This window comes from Arachis stenosperma, chromosome 10 (assembly GCF_014773155.1).
Source record: "Arachis stenosperma cultivar V10309 chromosome 10, arast.V10309.gnm1.PFL2, whole genome shotgun sequence".
Lineage (NCBI taxonomy): Eukaryota > Viridiplantae > Streptophyta > Magnoliopsida > Fabales > Fabaceae > Arachis > Arachis stenosperma.
This window is the reverse complement of record NC_080386.1, coordinates 43,454,172-43,461,610: the sequence shown is the minus strand read 5'-3', so window position 1 is coordinate 43,461,610 and position 7,439 is coordinate 43,454,172. Positions and strand designations below refer to the sequence as shown.

General features: G+C 38.8%; 1 non-coding gene across 1 annotated transcript; it reads left to right on the top strand.

Moving 5' to 3' along the window:
* Positions 1–571: 571 nt before the first annotated feature.
* LOC130958727 (small nucleolar RNA R71) lies at positions 572–679 on the top strand. Its single transcript, XR_009077834.1, has one exon. It is a non-coding gene; the product is annotated as a small nucleolar RNA R71 (small nucleolar RNA).
* The last annotated feature ends 6,760 nt before the right edge of the window (positions 680–7,439 follow it).

The following is a 7,439-nucleotide window of genomic DNA, read 5'->3' as shown; positions in this document are numbered from 1 at the left end:
AGTGGCTCTGCTTAGAATTCTCTATCTGTTGCTGAGAAGATGATGGAAAAGGCTTGCCATTGCTAAACCTGTTTCTTCCACCATTATTGTTGTTGAAACCTTGTTGAGGTCTCTGTTGATCCTTCCATGAGAGATTTGGATGATTTCTCTATGAAGGATTATAGGTGTTTCCATAGGGTTCTCCCATGTAATTCACCTCTTCCATTGAAGGGTTCTCAGGATCATAAGCTTCTTCTTCAGATGAAGCATCCTTAGTACTTCCTGGTGCAACTTGTATTCCAGACAGACTTTGAGAGATCATATTGACTTGCTGAGTCAATATTTTGTTCTGAGCCAATATGGCATTCAGAGTATCAATCTCAAGAACTCCTTTCTTCTGATTCGTCCCATTGTTCACAGGATTCCTTTCAGAAGTGTACATGAATTGGTTATTTGCAACCATTTCAATGAGTTCTTGAGCTTCTGCAGGCTTCTTCTTCAGATGAAGAGACCCTCCAGCAGAGCTGTCCAATGACATCTTGGACAGTTCAGACAGACCATCATAGAAGATTCCTATGATGCTCCATTCAGAAAGCATGTCAGAAGGACACTTTCTGATCAATTGTTTGTATCTTTCCCAAGCTTCATAGAGGGATTCACCTTCCTTCTGTCTGAAGGTTTGGACTTCCACTCTAAGCTTACTCAATTTTTGAGGTGGAAAGAACTTTGCCAAGAAGGCATTGACTAGCTTTTCCCAAGAGTTCACGCTTTCTTTAGGTTGTGAGTCCAACCATATCCTAGCTTTGTCTTTTACAGTAAAAGGAAATAGCATAAGTCTGTAGACCTCAGGGTTAACCCCATTAGTCTTGACAGTGTCACAGATTTACAAGAACTCAGCTAAAAACTGATGAGGATCTTCCAATGGAAGTCCATGGAACTTGCAATTCTGTTGCATTAGAGAAACTAATTGAGGCTTAAGCTCAAATTTGTTTGCTCCAATGGCAGGGATAGAGATGCTTCTCCCATAGAAGTCGGGAGTAGGTGCAGTAAAGTCACCCAGCACCTTCCTTGCATTGTTGGCATTATTGTTGTTTTCGGCTGCCATGTCTTCTTCTTTGAAGATTTCTGTTAGGTCCTCTACAGAGAGTTGTGCTTTAGCTTCTCTTAGCTTTCGCTTCAAGGTCCTTTCAGGTTCAGGATCAGCCTCAACAAGAATGCTTTTGTCTTTACTTCTGCTCATATGAAAGAGAAGAGAACAAAAAAATATGGAATCCTCTATGTCACAGTATAGAGATTCCTTGAGGTGTCAGAGGAAAAGAAAAATAGAAGGAAGGGGTAGAAAATTCGAACTTATCAAGTAAAGATGGAATTCGAATTGTGCATTGAGGAGTAGTGTTAGTCCATAAATAGAAGGATGTGAGAAGAGGGGAAGAAATTTTTGAAAATAAATTAAAAAGATTTTAAAAACATTTTGAAAAAATACTAATTGATTTTCGAAAACTTAAGAGTGGAAAAAGAGATCAAGTGATTTTTGAAAAAGATTTTGAAATTAGGAATCAAAAAGATATGATTGAAAACTATTTTGAAAAAGATGTGATTAAGAAGATATGATTGAAAAGTTATGGTTTTAAAAAGATGTGATTGAGAAGACATGATTTGAAAAATAATTTAAAAAGATTTGATTTTTAAAATTAATGACTTGGCTAACAAGAAAAGATATGATTCAGACATTAAACCTTTCTCAACAGAAAAGGCAACATACTTAAAATGTTGAATCAAATCATTAATTGTTAGCAAGTATTTTTGAAAATGGAAAGAAATTGATTTTAAAAATATATGTTTGAAAAGATATGATTTGAAAAAGATTTGATTTTGAAAAATTTTGAAAACTTGAAAAAAATTTGAATTAAAAACAAAATCTTCCCTCTTGTGCCATCCTGGCATTAAACGCCCAGAATGGTATACATTCTGGCGTTTAACGCCCAAAACTCACCCCTTTTGGGCGTTAAACGCCCAGCCAGGCACCCTGGCTGGCGTTTAAACGCTAGTTTTCCTTCCTCACTGGGCGTTTTGAATGCACAGCTTTTTCTATGTAATTCCTCTGCTGTATGTTCTGAATCTTCAATTCTCTGTATTATTGACTTGAAAAGACACAAATTAAAAAAATTTTTGGATTTTTAATAATGAGAAATAATCAAAATGAAACTAAGATCAAATAAACAATGCATGCAAGACACCAAACTTAGAAGTTTGTATACTATTGACACTAACAAAATGAGAATGCATATGAGAAACAACAAAACACTCAAGACAAGAGAATTTAAAGATCAGAAGAAGGAAATCATCAAGAACAACTTGAAGATTAATTAAGACATAAGAATGAATTTGAAAAATGCAAGAAGAATAGAAACATGCAATTTACACCAAACTTAAAATTAGACACTAGACTCAAACAAGAAACATAAAAATATTTTTTATTTTAAGATTTTATAATTTTTTTGGATTTTTTTTCGAAAATTGAGTGAAAAAGAAAATAAGGATATCAAAATTCTTAATGAGAATTCCAGGAATCATGCAATGTTAGTCTAAAGCTTTAGTCTAAAGAAATTAGACATGGCTAGCCAAGCTTCAGCAGGACATTACATTCAAGAGCTAAATTGATGAGAATCAATCAGCTTTGGTGATGATAAGAACATCACCTTGAAACACTAGAATTCATTCTTAAGAACTCTGAAGAAAAATACCTAAGCTAAGCAACAAGATGAACCGTCAGTTGTCCAAATTCAAACAATCCCCGGCAACGGCGCCAAAAACTTGGTGCAGGAAATTGTGATCATCAATGGCGTCATCAACATGGTATGCTCAATTGCAATGTCAACTCTTTATCACAACTTCGCACAACTAACCAGCAAGTGCATTGGGTCGTCCAAGTAATAAATCTTACGCGAGTAAGGGTCGATCCCACGGAGATTGTTGGTATGAAGCAAGCTACGGTCACCTTGTAAATCTCAGTCAGGCAGATTCAAATGGTTATGGATGATATATGAATAAAGCATAAAATAAAGATAGAGATACTTATGTAATTCATTGGTGAGAATTTTAGATAAGCGTATGGAGATGCTTTGTCCCTTCCGTCTCTCTGCTTTCCTACTGTCTTCATCCAATCCTTCTTACTCCTTTCCATGGCAAACTGTATGTTGGGCATCACCGTTGTCAGTGGCTACAGTCCCGTCTTCTCAGTGAAAATGTTCAACGCGCTCTGTCACTGCACGGCTAATCATCTGTCGGTTCTCAATCAGGTTGGAATAGAATCCATTGATTCTTTTGTGTCTGTCACTAACGCCCAGCCTTCAGGAGTTTGAAGCTCGTCACGGTCATTCAATCCTTGAATCCTACTCAGAATACCACAGACAAGGTTTAGACCTTCCGGATTCTCTTGAATGCTACCATTAATTCTAGCTTATACCACGAAGATTCTGATTAATGAATCCAAGAGATAAACATTCAAGTCTTGTTTGCTTGTAGAACGGAAGTGGTTGTCAGGCACGCGTTCATAAGTGAGAATGATGATAAGCGTCACATAATCATCACATTCATCAAGTTCTTGGGTGCGAATGAATATCTTAGAACAAGAATAAGCTGAATTGAATAGAAGAACAATAGTAATTGCATTAATACTCGAGGTACAGCAGAGCTCCACACCTTAATCTATGGTGTGTAGAAACTCCACCGTTGAAAATACATAAGAACAATGTCTAGGCATGGCCGAGAGGCCAGCGCCATGATCTAAGATAGCATAAGACTACTCAAAGATAGCTACCAAGATGAGAATACAATAGTAAAAGGTGCTATATGTAGAGAACTAGTAGCCTAGGGTTTACAGAAATGAGTAAATGACATAAAATCCACTTCCGGGCCCACTTGGTGTGTGCTTGGGCTGAGCATTGAAGCTTTCATGTGTAGAGACTTTTTTTGGAGTTAAATGCTAGCTTTTGTGCCGGTTTGGGCGTTTAACTCCCATTCTTGTGCCAGTTCCAGCGTTTAACGCCAGGCAGTCTTGAGCTGAATTGGAACGCCGGTTTGGGCCATCAAATCTCGGGCAAAGTATGGACTATTATACATTGCTGGAAAGCCCAGGATGTCTACTTTCCAACGTAATTGAGAGCGCACCAATGGGGTTTCTGTAGCTCCAGAAAATCTACTTCGAGTACAGGGAGGTCAGAATCCAACAGCATCTGCAGTCCTTTTCAGCCTCTGAATCAAATTTTTGCTCAGGTCCCTCAATTTCAGCCAGAAAATACCTGAAATCATAGAAAAACACACAAACTCATAGTAAAGTCCAGAAAAGTGAATTTTAACTAAAAACTTATAAAAATATAATAAAAACTAACTAAAACATACTAAAAACAATGCCAAAAAGCGTATAAATTATCCACTCATCAGCTCCCTCCCTTAAAAAGGTCGGCAGCTCATTTTGTGTTAACAGGTAAAAGCATTATTACAGTGGCTGGAGTTGCTGAAGACGTTTTGGTAAACATTAAAGGGCTCACATTCCCCACTGATTTTTATATCTTGGAGATGCCCCATAATGACTCAGATAAGCCATCATCAATCCTACTTGGGAGACCATTCCTGAAGACATCAAAATTCAAATTGGATGCTTTTTTAGGAACATACTCTTTTGAAATAGATGGCCGAATTGTAATCTTCAATCTGAATGGAGTCATAAACAACCCTCCAGAAGATCATTCTATCTTCCAGTGTGACATCATAGATGAAACCGTAGCTGAAGTTCACCAGGAAGAGTTTGAAGATAAGTACATAGGACAAGGTCCAAGTGTGGGGAATTATGAGGACAATGCAGGCACTCTACCACTGCCACCAGTTCCAGATAATCCAGAGCCAGATCATGACTAGAAGTTGGAATTGAAACCCCTCTCTCCACACTTCAAATATGCTTACCTTGAGGACCAGTGAAAGTTTCCAGTTATCATTGCACAGGACCTCACTCCTGAACAGGAAGTGCAGTTACTTAGTGTGCTGAGGAAGCACAAGAAAGTAATTGGGTGGAGTTTAGCAGACATAGTAGGCATCAATCCTCAAGTTTGTGAGCACAGGATATTTTTAGAAGGAGCAAGACCTGTTCGCCAACCCCAAAGAAGATTGAACCCCACCATTTTAGAGGTTGTCAAGAAGGAAGTGACCAGACTATTTGAGGCAGGTATTATCTACCCCATCTCAAACAGTGAATGGGTGAGCCTAGTACAAGTGGTGCCCAAGAAGTCTGGAGTAACTACAGTGAAGAATGAGCATGGAGAGCTCATAGCAACCAGAGTACAGAATGCCTGGAGGGTCTGCATTGATTACAGGCATCTCAACCAAGCTACTCGTAAGGATCACTACCCTCTTCCTTTCATTGATCAAATGCTAGATCGCCTATCAGGTAAATCACATTATTGCTTTATAGATGGTTACACAGGCTATTTCGAGATTCATATAGCTCCTGAGGATCAGGAAAAGATTACCTTTACATGTCCTTTTGGGACTTATGCTTACAAGAGAATGCCCTTTGGCCTGTGTAATGCACCAGCCACTTTTCAAAGGTGCATGATGAGTCTTTTCTCTGATCTGATTGAGGACTGTATGAAGGTTTTTATGGATGATTTTAGCGTTTATGGTGATTCTTTTAACCTTTGCTTAGATAGTTTATCTAGAATATTAGATAGATGTGTCAATATAAACCTTGTATTGAATTTTGAAAAATGTCACTTTATGGTAAAACAAGGGATTGTACTGGGACATGTTGTATCCAATACTGGTATTTCTGTAGATCCAGCAAAGGTGGATGTTATTTCTAGTTTGCCTTACCCCTCTTCTGTGAGGGAAGTCCCTTCGTTCCTTGGCCATGCAGGTTTTTACAGGAGATTTATTAAGGACTTAAGTAAGGTAGCACTTCCCTTATCCAGATTACTGCAGAAGGATATTGAGTTCGAGTTCAGTCAGGATTGCAAACAAGTGTTTGATAAACTGAAGACTGACCTGACTCAAGCTCTAATTGTGAGAGGACCAGACTGGAGCCAGCCGTTTGAAATCATGTGCGATGCTTCCAACCATGTAGTAGGAGCAGCGCTAGCTCAGCGTGAAGGTAAGGATCCTTTTGTTATTGCTTATGCGTCTAAGACTTTAGACACTGGCCAGTCCAATTATACTACTATTGAGAAAGAGCTTCTTGCTATTGTTTTTGCTCTGGATAAATTCCGAGCTTATTTACTTGGTACCAGAGTAGTAGTGTATTCGGACCATGCAGCTTTAAAGTATCTATTTGCTAAAAAGGAGTCCAAACCAAGGCTCATACGTTGGATACTGCTATTACAAGAATTTGATTTAGAAATAAAGGATAGGAGTGGTAACCAAAATCTAGTGGCAGACCACTTGAGTCGCCTCGAGCACATTAAGGATGATTCTACTCCTATAGATGATAATTTTCCATTTGATAACCTGCAAGCAGTATCTGAGGTAGTCCCTTGGTACGCACCTGTAGCTAATTATCTAGTTAGTCGCACATTTCCTCCACACTTTTCTAAGCATCAAAGAGACAAGCTGAAAAGCGAGTCTAAATATTATATATGGGATGACCCATATTTATGGAGATGTGGCGCTGATCAGGTAATTAGACGTTGTGTGCCTCAATCAGAATTTCAGTCCATTTTAGAGGCCTTTCACTCATCTGAGAGTGGAGGACATTTTGGCCCTCAAAGAACAGCTAGAAAGATCTTAGACTGTGGATTCTGGTGGCCTACTCTTTTTAGAGACGCTGCTGAGTTTTGTAAATCTTGTCTCCCATACCAAAAATTTGGTAATATATCCAGGAGGGATGAGATGCCTCAACAAATTATGCTTTTCTGTGAAATTTTTGATGTTTGGGGCATTGACTTCATGGGTCCATTTCCAAATTCTAATGGCTATTTTTATATATTGTTAGCTGTGGATTACGTTTCCAAATGGGTGGAAGCAATTCCTACCCGCACTGATGATGCTAACACTGTTGTTTTCTTTGTGAGAAACCATGTTATTTGCGGCTTTGGATCACCACGAACAATCGTGAGCGATCAAGGCACCCATTTTTGTAACAGAAGACTAACAGGATTAATGAAGAAGCATGGGATAATTCATAAGGTTGCAACAGCATACCATCCTCAGACCAATGGGCAAGCCGAGGTGTCAAACAGAGAGATAAAGCGTATCTTGTAGAAGATAGTCAAACCTCATAGAAAAGACTGGAGCACCAGGCTACAAGATGCACTATGGGCATATAGGACAGCATATAAAACACCCATTGGGATGAGTCCTTTCCGCTTAGTTTATGGAAAAGCTTGTCATCTCCCAGTTGAAGTAGAGCACAGAGCCTTTTGGGCAGTTGAAAGGAAGAGCACCAGGCTACAACATGGGAATTGAGAAAG